The sequence below is a fragment of the Oreochromis niloticus genome, linkage group LG20 (assembly GCF_001858045.2).
Source record: "Oreochromis niloticus isolate F11D_XX linkage group LG20, O_niloticus_UMD_NMBU, whole genome shotgun sequence".
Taxonomy (NCBI): domain Eukaryota; kingdom Metazoa; phylum Chordata; class Actinopteri; order Cichliformes; family Cichlidae; genus Oreochromis; species Oreochromis niloticus.
Window position 1 is genome coordinate 15,740,108 of NC_031984.2, and position 13,714 is coordinate 15,753,821.

At 39.4% G+C, this 13,714-nt stretch overlaps 1 protein-coding gene across 6 annotated transcripts in view; it reads left to right on the top strand.

The window, feature by feature from the left end:
* Nucleotides 1-13,714, top strand: part of LOC102079641 (uncharacterized) — a 42,466-nt gene that overhangs the window by 12,663 nt on the left and 16,089 nt on the right. The window contains exons 1-2 of one of the 6 annotated variants that reach the window (XM_005448795.4): nucleotides 2,455-2,469; nucleotides 2,703-2,821. The exons of 3 other annotated variants lie outside the window; for them this stretch is intronic. The gene's annotated coding sequence lies outside the window, so the exon portion shown is untranslated. Of the gene's footprint in view, nucleotides 1-2,454; nucleotides 2,470-2,702; nucleotides 2,822-13,714 lie in introns of those variants that run through there. 2 more of the 6 variants (XM_025901792.1, XM_005448796.4) reach the window with 2 other exon arrangements.

The following is a 13,714-nucleotide window of genomic DNA, read 5'->3' on the forward strand; positions in this document are numbered from 1 at the left end:
AGACATGTACGATTAGATGCAAGCTTGCAAGTGCAGAGAGTGACTCACCACCCAAAACCATGGGGGTGTGTGCTACAGACAGTATGCTAAGTTACAGTACACACTCATCACAGTGCCAGTTCGTTCTTCCTGTGTCTCCCCCTCTCTCTCTCTCTCCCTCACTCGCCATGTCTTTGCTTCCCACCTCTCTCTATCACTCATTAGCTTGCTTGCAAACACACATGCGCACCCAGACAAATTCAGACTAAGGGGGTGGATTCACAAATTGCTGACATAGAAAGTGAGTGCTGTGATCAGGTTCAGCACTGGCTCAATCCTGTAAAACCCCCAGGGAAAGGTTTAAAATAAATCACTCATAGATTCTGCCTGCCCTGAAGATTAAAGTGGGGGACGAGTGTGTTTGTGTCTCTGTGTGATCATTCGAAATAAGACAGTTTGTCTGCATTTGTCTCTCTTTTGTTTCTGTGAATTTACGCCATGTGCATGTAGTCTGCGTCTTCGTGAGAGTTACTGACTGTAAAGGTGATGAAAAGAGCCACTGGGTGGGTGTGCTAAATGGCTGCATGAGAGTGTTGGCATGTGTAACTGCTCCAATTGGCTTGCCGGAGTTGTCCTCGGGGAAATAAGGGCACCGGCACAAGCGAGATAGGCTGCCACTGATACAGAGTTATGTGTCTTTCCCATATTTGCAGGTTTTTCTTGTGCATTAAGACTGATGCCTGGAGATGCAACAAATGTGCAGAATGTGCAGATACAGGATGCAGTTCCTCATTTACATTTTGTATGCGTGCATGTTCATGCATCTCATATCTAGCTAGACCTATAGAAGTTTTATCTGTGAGCCTAGAAATGTCTTTGTTTACATGAACAATATGTCTGAGCATATGTAGACATACTGTCTGTGTCCAAAGGCTAAGTGTGTGCAGTGGGTTTAGTCAGGTCTTCCAAGAAGTCCATATGGCGTTAGGGGCAATAAATGGACTCTAGGGGGAACAATTGGCAGCTGTTTGCAGAGTCACACTGAACCATGACCTTTACCCTCCAGTGTGTAAGGGCATGTGGTTAAGTGGCTCTCTGCTCATGATAAAGCATAAAGTGCTCTGGATTTGAGCCCACCCAAACCACCTCATTTGCATATTACACCCTTTCTAATGACATAGCTGAAGATGCTGCCCTGTCATCCGCTTTTTTTGTCATCCGGGGTTTTGTACCCATTTTGCCGGGCCCATAATTAATCATATACAGTGTGCATCATCAGACCAAATCCCATTTATAGTTTTACTGTTAGTCAGTGCTGTTAATAGATTATCGATACTGGTCAGTGTGTTAAGTGTTGATCAGCCTAAAGGAAATTAACTGGAAATTGTGTGATGAAATTTAAGGAGTCAACTCTGTCAAATATACTGTCAATATAAGGTCAGATACTTTCAGATAGGAAATGTTTTCTCACTTAATGTGGTTCATTGGTGGAAAAAGAACTAAAGTGCCATGAATCAGTCATCAAATAACTCAGTGACGTAAAAACAATCAGTCGTGACAAAATCATTCGTTCCTATTTAAAGATTGGTTGACTTGTGCAGTGTGTGTGCACATAACTTTCAGGTTGTGACCTTTAAGAAAGGTCACTTAAAACGTGACGTGAACATATTGTATGAGATCAATAATTGTATAGGGTCTGCCGAGGTTTCCAGGTTAACTCTATCAGCATAGACGATAACTGGTGCACTGCCAAACATTTCTGGGATTTGCAGTCAGGAATTTCTACTCTGCTGTTGCAGGATTGTGTACATAATTATAGTATTCTGACAATAACTGTTTAGATAAGATGGCATACCAAACAGAAGTCTCAGACGTCGGTAACGAACAATTCAGACCGGACGCATGTAATGTTACACCCATGCTTGTAATGATTAATTGCATGTTAATATGGAAACATGAGCAGCAGTGCAAACGTAACAGAACACAGTGCATATCACAATTATACCAATACCAAACAGTGCAACAACGCAATTAATCGCCCCTTGGCACAGTCATAAGTCATCAGAGAAGTCGTCCTTCAGTTTTCTGCATGATACTGAGGTTTCACTGTGTTGGGCGGAACAGACACTCCCTTTTTAGCTCCAGTTTAGCTTTGGTTCATCTGAACCTGTGCTTGTTTTGACAGAGCAATCAGGTCTAGTTTGGCATGCAGCTGCGCTTTAAACCCCTCTGGGTTCGAGATTAGCTGGAGCCACTCTAGACCACGGCTAAGCACGTCAGATGCTAAGCGACAGAGTAATTGTCCCATTAAGTTTAAACTGGAAAAGATTAGGTGCACTGTTAATAAAAGGCTGAAATGTTATGCTTTATTTCATGAGTACAGCTGCTGAGCAAGAGTACGTGAGGTGGATTAAAAAAAAAAAAAAAAAAAAAAAGCCCTCTTGTGCTGAAAAGGTTGAGCGCCACGGTAGCTGAGTTTCAGTTTTGCTGGTAATTCAAAAAATCTTTTTTTCTTTGTAACTGTTGATTGAGCTGTAGAGGATTGGAAGGTGCACGGCTGGCTTAGAGAGAAGATAAGGGAACTAATTCCTTGCCTCTTCTCTTTCTGCTCTTTGATCCTCACCTCCCGCTTCATATCTCTTTGATTGCCATGTTTATGACAGCTCCTTTTCCTTTTCTCCTCTTGCCTCTTTCCTCTCCTGCTGTGTGGTGTGGCATGTCAGCAGTTCATCTTCTGTTGGAGGTCTTCGCACACACGCGCGCACGCTCCGACTCGAGCATAGACAAGCGCGAGTGGAACGCACACTCAAAGGAAGACACACCCGCCTCCATCCTAACTGAGGTAAAGTGAGTGCACCAGCATCCGTGATGAATAATTGAGTTATCTGGCTCCGCGCAGAAATAGCAATCTCCCCACATAAGTGTGAAAACATCACTTGCCACCGGAGACCTGGGAACCGGTGCTGCCATGTGGGTCTACACGTGTATGCGTGTGTGCTTCTGACTGTATTAGGTTATGTGGGACCTTTGTCATTTTTTTGTTTTAACCTGTGAATATTTTAGAGGGGGAGTATCCACGGTCTCAACATGCCTTTCATTACATGCGGAGGTGGTGACGTTTGCGTATCTGAGCTACAAAATGAAAACGTATCAAATATTGTGACGTAGAAATGAGAGGATGCCTCCTTCAGCGTGATACTCCGATCACTCAGGCCTGTGTGATTTGAAGAAGAACTTAAATGTGGAATCTTTTTGAGTCCATCTCCAGTTGTAAGAGCAGCATTTTGATCATCACACCCTGCGCATGTAGCTCAAACCTTAAAAATTTAATATTTTGCTAGAAAAATATAAAGAGATGCACAAGCATAAATTGAAATGGAATATATAAGCCAAAAACAGGCTTTGTACACTTCTAAAAAGCTTTAAGGTCAAGTAACCACTTTTATTCTTCAACATAGCCTAACTCTCTTTCAAGCTTTCTTGCAATTTCTTTAAGTAGATTTCAGGAATAGTTCTACAGGTTTCTTGAATCACATCCGAAACTCTTCTTTGTATTGTCAAAATGATCCCACACTGCTTCAGTAATGTTGATGTCCGGGTTCTGGGGAGACCAGCACATGAGTGATCCACTGGCATGGCTATTGTTCAGGTGGTGGTGGTTCAGGTGGTTTGATCCTTTGCTGCTCCAGTCTGCATACCGGATATCCTTGGGCAGCATACTAACCCCAGGTTGCTCTCTGATGCATCCATCAGAGTGTGAATTTGTGTGAACGGTAGATAGAAATACCTTAAACATAGAAAAAAGCACTTGTGTGAATAATGGGTGAGAATGGGTGAATGAGGCCTGTTGTATAAAGTATTTTGAGTGAGAAAAGCGCTATATAGGAACCAGTTTATTTAACTTTAAAAAAAAAAAAAAAAAAAATCCAGTTATGGTATGGGATCATAATCATGCATTAAAATTAAGCCGTTACCAATAAGATGCTCAGATCAAAATCCATACTACTAATGATCCTTTGTATTCAGTTATAAAATATATATATATGTATTTTTACAGTTTTCCAATAGTACTGCAACATGACATATTTTTCCATAAACTGTCATTGCTAAATATAGGACAAGACCTATTTCTGTAGTTTGATTGTGGTAACAGCAGCTCTGGAGATTATCGTAGTTGTTTAAATAATCATAACTAGTGTTTTGTGCGGCGCTTAAGCATTCCATCTGTCTCAGAGAGGACTGACCTGATGTAAATCAGCTACAATGCCTGGCATATATTCTCCCAGCGAGCACCTCCCAGGAGCCCTCTGAAGCAGTCGAAACGGTGACATGACAAAGCTGAGGGAGCAGAATCACAGCAAAGTGACAAATAAGGCCAAATCTGACAGGCGAATCCTCTGAGCAGCTCCACATTTTGACAGATCCTTCAGCGGAGAAGCACAAGCCAACGCCCTCCACAGGAGCGCGATTCGTTAATGCTGTTTCATAACACTACAGTGGAAATGATCACGATGGCAGATCACCCATCAGATACGGTATGTATACTGTACTGTTTGTTGTACAGTATGAAAGTGAGGTTATATAATAAGGAGGAAACCTTTGAGGAGTAAGTGTTAGTGCTGCAGTAACACAGGCTTGGGGGTGGACTCAACCAGCTGTTGGGTCTAAACACTCGGTGTTCCGTTATGGGGAGACAGCAGCAGATTAAACAGCAATCCCGCTGATCCAGCCCCACACAGTTAGCCTGCCACTCCCCCTCCCCCTCATACACGCCCACATTCATCACGGTGAGGAGGTGCTACTGTGAGTGACCATTTTATCTTCTGCTGGGCTGTAATCTGGTCTGTTCATGTGGCAGTGTTTTGCCATAATAGGTAACAAACCTGAAATAGGGTGAGGGTGAGATAGGGTTAAATCTGGGGCAGGCTGTCCCAGGATGGATAGCTTCAACAGCTGTCAGCGTGGATGGGGTTTACTGGGAGGGAATGCAGGGATGACATTATCAAGACACTCAAGGTAGTAAGAGATGATGATGGAGCATGCTATGAAAGAAAATGGTGAGTTTCTGGTGTCATCATGCAGTTAAGCAAGTGTTTGCATATGTTTGACAGCACGCTTGCACTGACATTTACACTGCTGCGTGTGTGAAACTGGGATTTAGCGATAGTGTGCAGTTTGGTTTCAGGGAAAAAGAAGTGAGCCTCATGCCCCTGCTCTTTGCTTCCTATGTGTTTTCTAAGGGGTTAAGAGTCTTTAGTGTGGAAATCGTCATTAATCTGCTCTGTGCAGACGAGTCAAACAGAGCTGGGAATATTAAAACATGTAGGGAGAAGTCTCCCTGGATCATTCGAAATCCTATTTGGATGTTTCACTACATTGCAGCTGAGAGATTGAGCCATTCCCACTCCCGCTTTACTGCATCTGTCTCACCCATTCTTTGTTCTGGTGTTTTCCTCTCCCTCTTCTCTCTCTTTCTCTGTCTTTCTTTTTTTCTGACATTCTCGCGGCGACTTCTTTTTCTCTAGTCTGCTTGTCTCTCTTTCTCTCTCTTTCTCTCTCTTTCTCTCTCTCGCGCTTCTCGTCTTTTTGCTGCCAGCTGGGGAATTGGGAGGGTTCCTCCAAATTGGCACACAGATGAATAATGCATCTAAAGCAAAAGCAGAGAGCTGGGGTTGGATATATCTGTCTGTCAGACTCTTTCTCTGTATTACAGTTATGTAGGGAGTTCTGCTGATACTTCAGAAGAGAAAAAGAGACGTTTGACGCACTCTACCCTTCTTCCCATTTACTTTCCCGTCTGTTATTAACTCTTTTATTCTCTGGAAATGTGAGCATGTATGATCGCAGAGGACTGCAGATAACATGCAAGTCGGATGGTGATACATAGTGTGAAAGATTCTTGAATTTTGGAAGTTTTTCTTTTTAGTTACAACGCACATACATAATGCATACATAGTAGTTTGATTTCATTTGATTCTCTGTCACTGTATGCATGGGTTTCTCTGCGTGTGTGTGCGTGTGTTTCTTGCTATTCCCAAACTGCAGTGTTAAAAAGCAAACTGCACTCGTGAGCATAAGCTCACAGTAGAACCATCATTAAAGTAATGAGCAGGAAGTTAGCACTGAAGTCAACCATAAACAGAGAGTTAGAGAGGGAGAGGGGAAAACAGGGAGTGAGGGAGAGAGAGGGCGAGAGAGATCCCCAATCCCATAAGGACAAATCTTAAATCCTGAGTGTTGCTTCTGACTCATTCTGGTTAATTAAGTCGAGTCAAGTGAGAGGAAAATGGGGTCTTGCCTTCCCCGAGTCTGTAGGATCAGCACTATACTGTATTTGCAGCTTATGTAGTCTCTCACTGGAACTGTCCTCTGTGCACTCACAAAGCAGGAACGGAACAAATTGTATTGAGTCTATTCCTCCTATTTTTATTAGCTTGACCTGCACAGCCTCTTTATACTCAGAAGATTTCACACACACTTCCTGTCAGCTCTGAAATTTACATATACATCAAGAGAAAATGCTCCCATTCAGCATTAGCTTTCAGGCAGTAGATACGCTAATGGTTTCATTTCTCACACTTTATTATTTAACTCCCACCAATTCGTGGTAAATGTTGTTTGCTCTGCACATCCTGCATTCAGCAGTTAAAATAAACACGTATCCCACCCCCTCCGAAACTCAGAGAAACAAAGAAATCTGTTGAGCAACCTCTGGGATTTTCTTTGTTGTATTATGGTGGAAAGATTTCGCCATGCGACAAAGGATGAGGCAAACAACTGAAATGTCAAAACCCTGTGTAACTCTAAAAATAAAACAACACAAGGGTTGCCGTTCGAGGACATCATAGGCGCTCGATCGGGTGTGGAACAGATAAAACAAACAGTTCTTTATACCCAACAGCAACCGGGGTAGAGCTGCCAACTGTCCTCTGCTGAGAATAGCAGAGAGTGGATTTTAGAAATGTTTACCTGTTTAACATTTTAAACCAAGTGCCCTTAAGATTTATAATGGCAGACAAACAACAAGGGCCTTCAATCAGCACAGCGTATCCAAAGTGCACCATAATGTGCAAAATATCATTTATTTACATTTGAATTACATAATACGCTGTGTGACGATGTAATACAAATGCCGTGTGATGCAATAAAATCATAGTTAGTCCCATCACAGCCTTAAGGCTAAAGGATAAGCCTGACATTATTCCGTAGTTTCTGTACTGAAAGCAGATCCTATGAGAAGACTAAATCTAACAAAACATTAGTCCATCCCTCTTCTGACGAATCTTTTAAAAGGCAGTTCTAGATGAGCTATTTCCTATCATTTTCTGAGTAATGTTAGGTCTGCAGGTTTTATCAAACATCGCACAAACAGCATTAATTGGCATGTTTGTCAAGCTGAGAAAATAAACTACACTGTTGATTTTGGACAAGTATGCAGGGCTGTGGCATGGACAAATATGCGAGTTTAGCCTTTGGATGGTGTTAGTAAGTCTGTTAGTCATGTGATGGGTTTTGATTCATGTAATTGGTTAAAAAACATAAGTACAGAGTATCAGTAGATGTTACAAAGTGTAAATATAATGTAATGTGAAAAATATGAAAATCTTTTATTTTTATTCATTTATTTATGTTATTTAACCTTCATTTAATAAGGGTAATAGTAATTATAGAGACCAAAATGTCAAATTAGCATGTCCTGGCCAAGATGGAAAGCAGCTCAATTCATTTAACTTCAATGTTATTTGATTTATATAGTGGCAAATCGCAGCAGCAGTCTCAAGTCAAGGACTTTATATTAAAAGGTAGTCACCCTACAACAATAAAGAGAAAACCCCCACAATCAAACGACCCCCTTTGAGCAAGCACTTGGCGAGAGCAGGAAGGAAAAACTCCCTTTTAACAGGAAGAAACCTCCAGCAGAACCAGGCTCAGGAATGGGCAGCAGTCTGTTTAGTTACCATGGATTACACAATAATACGCACACAGCAAAACATAAAAAAAGACTGTATGTATGCAAAATATGGACAGTGACATATAAAAACATACAATATTATAAACTTTAAGGCTACAGAAACATAACTGAATTGTCACACAGTCGTCACAGGTGCACAGGTGAAGTGTTAACATAATACTAAATTTGTTGATTTTTGCACCTGATTCAAAGCAAATTTGACTATGCGCCTTCCTAATTCACTAAATGCTTTGTAGACACATAAAAGGAATAACTCCTGGGAGCGAAGGCAGTGACTTCCAATAGTTTTATGACGGATGTAGGTCTGTAAATAAAAAATGGATAGCTGAATGAGAGAGCCTTGAAAATAAGACCATACCAGTGGTTGAATTTAGGGAAAGACAAAGCAGACCATTCATCTCATAGACAGATTACCGCATCAGCAAAGTGCGCGCCTAGCTGTAAATTTTTAAATGTGTACAGCAAAGGGGTTTTGGTTATGTGGCATGATTTTGAAATTGTTTGAATGTTTAATAAGTGAACATATTAAATCACATTTCAAAGTAACGTAGGGCTTAGGTGAAATGGCAACTGATGATCTTGTGGTCAACAGAGATAAGTCATACGTTCTGTGCAAGAAAGACACACTCAGCAGCTCAGCAAAGGATAACTGTCAGCAGCTGTGCCAGAGCTGCAGAGCCAGATACTAATGTTCAAAAAGATAGAAGCTAACTGAGGAAAAAATATTTTTTTACGTTTTTCTTTGATAAAACCGTCTTTTTTTTTTTTTTACTTAATTTTAAAAATGTCAAAAAATATAGAATTTCCCCCAAAAAATAATCCCTATAAAACATATTTATTTATATCTAATAAATAAACAGGCTGTCCTGAAACAAAACAAAAAAAAGCTGACCCTACACTTGTCACTTAATGCTTTTGCTCATTAAGGAAAGTATGCTGCTGAAAGCTTTTAGCAGAGTCCAAATCACATTTGTTCTTGGTTATGAGATTAGAACGTTAGTCCAGGACAAAAGCTCAGCAGGTTAAATTCACTTGATCTTTTATGCGACCGTTTGTAACAGGTCACTTCGGGATAGGCATTAAACTGCAAACTGAATTTTCAAGTTCCTGTACAAGGTCTTAGTCCTGTGCCTGTGTGTGTGTGTCCGTGTGTGTTAATGAGGCTTAGCTGATGGCAAAAATGTCAGAGGGTTAAGCTGTGCACCCCCATCCCTCCACTCCACCTGCCTTCCTGTGCGTCTCTTTCCCTTTTTACTGCTGTCTCCCCATCAGTCCATGTTGTTATGCACAGCGTAGCGGTGTCCCGCGGGGCCTGAGATTGCCACGGACATGATGTGATTCCGCGTCTCCTTTTAGCTGTAATGTGCTGCACTACAGGCCTCTGATGAACTTGCCTCATAAGGCATGTTGTCCTCTACACTCTCCTCTTTCTTTCTATGATTGCCATCTATTTCTGTCAAACACAGATAATGCGTGCTTGAATGACTGATCTTCAAATGGCATTATTGATTGACTTGGAGGTGGGAAGTAAAGAGGACAGACTGTTTAGTTACAAGTCGGTGCTGTGGAGGTGATTTAAGTGAAAATATGTCGTATCACTCGATGAGCATTGGTGGCCTGTAACTGATGTGTTGATTTATTGGGAAAGAGCAGTGCTGCACACCCCCTCGTTCACAAAGATCCACACACTTACGCAGCAACCCTCATGTCTCAGAACTCCATTGTTGCCGTTGATTAATAATCACTTAGTTGAATTTGTCCTAATGTGATGACAGAGGTTGAAAGCTGTGCTCAGGATCATGGCAGGGGCATATCAGCCTTGTCTGGGTGCATTTACAAAAATTGCATGAATGCTGGCTTTATTAATCCAGTGTGAAGAGGGAACGATGGGGTTTGGGGGAGTCTTTATGTGATAAATTCAGTAAGCTTGGGGACGGAAGAGACAGTGGCCAACGTGTGAATTGGAGGGAAAAGAAAATTTAACTCACCTGCAGCGCTCTCTAGCAATGTAGGCAGTTTCAGTTTTACATACTGAGGTTTTGAGATATCTATCTCTGAAAAGGTTATTGGTGCTGCTCAAAGTTTCGAAAATATAAAAGCGTTCGACAGCAAGCTGTCAATCAGCGAGCCGTCATCAGTTTTCATTGTGACTATTTTCAACTATTTTCAAGTTGACAGTCATGCCAACCAAAACAAGTCTCTTTGTGTAGTTTTTGGAAACAAAATGGCCAATTCTGAAACTTATTTTAAGAAAAAGACCATGAGATAAAAATTCGATGACACAAATCTTATAAAACTTTGCGGAGGTAACACAATTTTTTGAAAAAAGCGCCAGCCAAACTATAAATTGTGAAAAAAGATGGAAATGATTGTCATCTACAAATAAAGCACTGCATACTGTTACGTGTTGTTACATTACATCGCCTGCTGAAACTGATACTGTTCCTGATCGTAACTATATAGTTACGTAAGCAAAGTCTTGTTACCGATAGCTTAGTTTTTTGTTGTTTTATTATTTTTTTTATTTCTTACTTGAGCTATTAATAAATCATTACTGTAATTCTATCACAAAGTGTTGCCCACAGTGGCTATGGCGTCAAAATAACATTTATTGTACAGTCTGTACCTTAAAATATAAAGCGCCTTGAGGCGACTGTTGCCTTGATTTAACGCTATATATAAAATTGAATTGAAAATACAGCAATAGTCCAAAATGAATCTTAATATCTATGTAACTGAAGATGAAAATACACCTGAAGAAGCTGAAATTGTGTCTTCATTCACTACACTGTGGTGTTACTTTGTTCTTTATTGTCAGGATTGTGTTATTTAATGTCAATATTGTTTACCCAAAGTGAGTTCCTCCTCTTCACTGCAGCTTTTGCTCACTTTCATTAAGTAAGCTGCATGAGAACTCATAAAGTAATAACTCTGGTGAAACTGTTGGGTGTGCAGTTCAGTGACTGCGTGTTTTTCTGAAGTACTGATATTTGTTCCTAGTCTGTCAGTAATTGTACCTGAAGAGGAATCATTATAATGTATTGCCATATTAATAGTTCATTCTACCCCACTAATGGTAAGAGTATATCTTTTTTAACTTACAGCCTATTTTTGAATAATTTACTGAAATAAAGAATATGTTTATGATGTTAAAGTATTTTAATTTATGAGATTATTTATGAGAACATTAATGTCTTTTCTCATTTACACACTCATTCTTAGTATTCCTGTGATTTTGGATATTATTATGCTTAAGTTTTGGAATAATAGTTTATGCAATGGGGATGTAGGCAGAGAGTGATTTTCCTCCTCTTTGTTTTGTAGTGTTCTGTTTTTCCCCACATTTAGCAAATAGATTCATCAACTTTAGTTAGTGACAGGCATCAAATCAAAGATAGTGATGTGATTGACGAAAACAAAAGGTTAATTTCTCTCCTTGGTGAAATACTGTGGTTGTGATGTGAAATCTGTCCAGTTTGCAAAAACATGACAATGTGTGTTATAGTGAGTGTTAATTAACATCTTCATTATACAGTATGTTTTCTATGCTTAATGGAGACCAATGGGAGAGAAGTTAGTGCTGCATTGTCAAAACATTTTAATCAGTAAAATACAAAATAGATTTATTTTTACATAATATTTTTACTTCCATGTTCTGCATTGTGTTTATGCACGTGGTGCTCTAAAAATTTCTCTTTCGCAAAGCTTGCCAAATCAGAAACTAAGTAATGTAAGTAACCTTATGTAAGTCGTTATAAGAGAGACATTCTAGGATACAAGAATAAGAAGAGCAGCTGCACAGATTTCTTTAATTTTGGATGACTGCAGGGAATCACTGTTGAAATGCTGAGACTAACCTTAATATACTTAATATATACTCAGACTCCCCAAAGCCGTCCAGCTTGTGCTTTGTGCAACATTTGGCGCTGTTGGTATTGAAGTCATTTCTATTCAGCTCTTCTGCTCTTTCAGTGAACCCTTCGTAGGGCACTCATTGAAATACTAGGAAATGTAAAATTTCGACCCTCGTGTGTTATTGGAGGATATGATGTGATTTAAAATAGTTTTTATTTATTTATTTATTTTCGTACTTTTTTTTTCTCACGATATTTAAATTAAATTTGCTTTAATATTTTGGACGGTATATAAAAATAATTACTGAACAACATTTTGTTAATGCTTGCAGCAAATGTAAGCAAGTGAGCTACCATCAATGATGACACACTATGTAATTCAAAGAGTGAACGTACGAGATGTCTGCAGCAGCATTACAGTGACACAGCATTGTATTCAGTGATAAAGCACAAATCAAATGTAAACAGAAAAGTAGCCTAGGTCATGTTTTCTTTGTAAATTTTAAGTCAAAGTATAAAATAACTGCTTAACACATTAGTTTAACACTAACTTAACCTTGTAATGCTTCAGAAGCTGCACAATATTGTCAGATAATACAGTTGAAATATATTTTCTACCTGGGATGTTCCATCTTACTTACGCTGGGCTGTTTAACCAGCTGCCTACAGTTATGCTTTTCCACCATGTAATCATATCATATGGACTGCAACTAGTGAGCACAGCTAGTGACATGTAATATCGCGATGTAACACTTTTATATCACATAAAAATGTATATGATATTATCGCAGACAGTATGATATGGCACAGCCCCTTTTTTCTAATATCTTTATGCTGCAAATCAAGGTCAATTGCATGATTTCTCACACATTTAAGGCAAAATTATTATTATGGAGGAATATTTTTCTTTACTGATACTCGCATTTGTCAGAAATAGAGCACAAAGTGCAGTCCTGTCCAGTCCTAGGGAACTGTTTCATAGCACTTGGTGAAACTGCTGTAATGTGGCAGCTCTTTAAGCTCTTTCATAAACACCAAATTAAGCATGTGTATAAATCCAAATACAGCTTGAACTATTCTCTGGCATGGTAGTTGGTGGTCTGGCACAGCAACATCCTCTTTTTTCCGTAAAAGGGCAGATCACAGTTGCAAAAGAAGATTTTTTTAAATCCGCATTGATATCCCACTTTGAAGTGAAACAGTAACAGTAAAGTGCAGATCCACTGAAAACAAAATATATTGACATATAAATCGTAAATATATAACATTAAGTGGTACCACTTAATTTTTTTCCTGCACATAATTTCATCAAAACTATATAAATCCCAAATATTGGATTACTAAATCAATTTTAGCTGTACCAAGTCTCACAGCATAAATACACACCAGTATATGCAATATAAAAACTGCTATAAGGTCATAAAACTTAACAACACACACATATTTCACTGTTTCTAGCTTGAAAATGTCTATAAGTGAAGTAGACTTCCTACTGGATCACTGTATATTGTTATACCAACCTTTGGCAACATCCAATGTACTAATAAGTACTACTGTCCAGAGTTATGTGTTATGTCTAAGAATGGCTTACTGAATGCATCTGGTGTATGTCTAAAAATGAGCTGGGTGTAAGAATAGTAAAGAGCAAAAAAAAATAAAAGCACATTTTGAGTTTGAAATACTCCAGGCTCATGTTTGTTCAGATCTTTGCTTTTTAACTGGGAGAAAGTCATGTGGTTCTACAACCTCACAGAGAAGCATGGGGAGGCTAATTTTGATGTCCCTGCCCAATGAGGGGTTAAAGCTAGCCTTCACAGGAAGCTGAACCAACAAATCTTGACTACTGACAGTTATTAAAATTTTATAACAACCGATGATGCAATCCACAATTTAAAGAGAAATATAAATG